Source organism: Kryptolebias marmoratus, linkage group LG6 (genome assembly GCF_001649575.2).
Source record: "Kryptolebias marmoratus isolate JLee-2015 linkage group LG6, ASM164957v2, whole genome shotgun sequence".
NCBI lineage: Eukaryota > Metazoa > Chordata > Actinopteri > Cyprinodontiformes > Rivulidae > Kryptolebias > Kryptolebias marmoratus.
In genome coordinates, this window is record NC_051435.1 from 32,207,936 (window position 1) to 32,208,816 (window position 881).

Genomic DNA, 881 nt, shown 5'->3' on the forward strand with positions numbered 1-881 from the left:
ACATAAACATTTGAAATATATGAGTTTGTATGTAATGTATGAATATAATATACAAGTTTCACTTTTTAAATGGAATTACTGAAATCAATCTACTTTTTCATGATATTCTAATTTTATGACCAGCACCTGTATAGCACTTTTCAGCACAAGGCGACTCAAAGTGCTCAACAACTCAATAGCAACAGAAAACAGTTTTATGCCAGAAAAAAAGACATGTAATGAACAATAAATGAACAATAAAACCTAACATTTCTTGACAGAATGCATATTGCCCGCTGCCTTTTATGAGTTTTTTACAAAGATAATCGTAGATTGAGAAATGATGGCATTGTAGCTGTTTTGGTAAATCTATTATTTACAATCTCATGCAATATTGTAATGTTTTGTATGATGTGTTAGTGCTGGGAGTATGTGATGTGAATAAGTCAACTCGTTCCATACCAAACCTGAGCTCTGTATCTGTGAAATTTACTGATACATAACCTTTTTTTTGCAGACTAATTTTGATTAGCTGTGGCGGTCATCTTAAATCAGGTTCACTCCATAACTTAATCACTTGTAGATGTCAACCCAATAATTGTTTTCTGAAGGTTTAATCCAAATTCACTCAGTAATACCAAGATATTTTGCTAATGGTAGAGATGATAAGTGCAATAAACTTTACTTACAGTACATTTGTGTTATGAAGCAGTATTGTGATTAAATAGTTTGCTAAAGTTGCACAGTTAAATAGCAATAAATGTTTGTTTTTTTAGCAGAGACACAAAAAACAAACTGAGAAGAGGCAAAGGGATGAAGATGTAGGAGTGAACTGAAGAAGAAAATATGAGATAAGCAGCCAGGCAAGTCTCAGACTGTCAACTGACATCTGATTATATCAG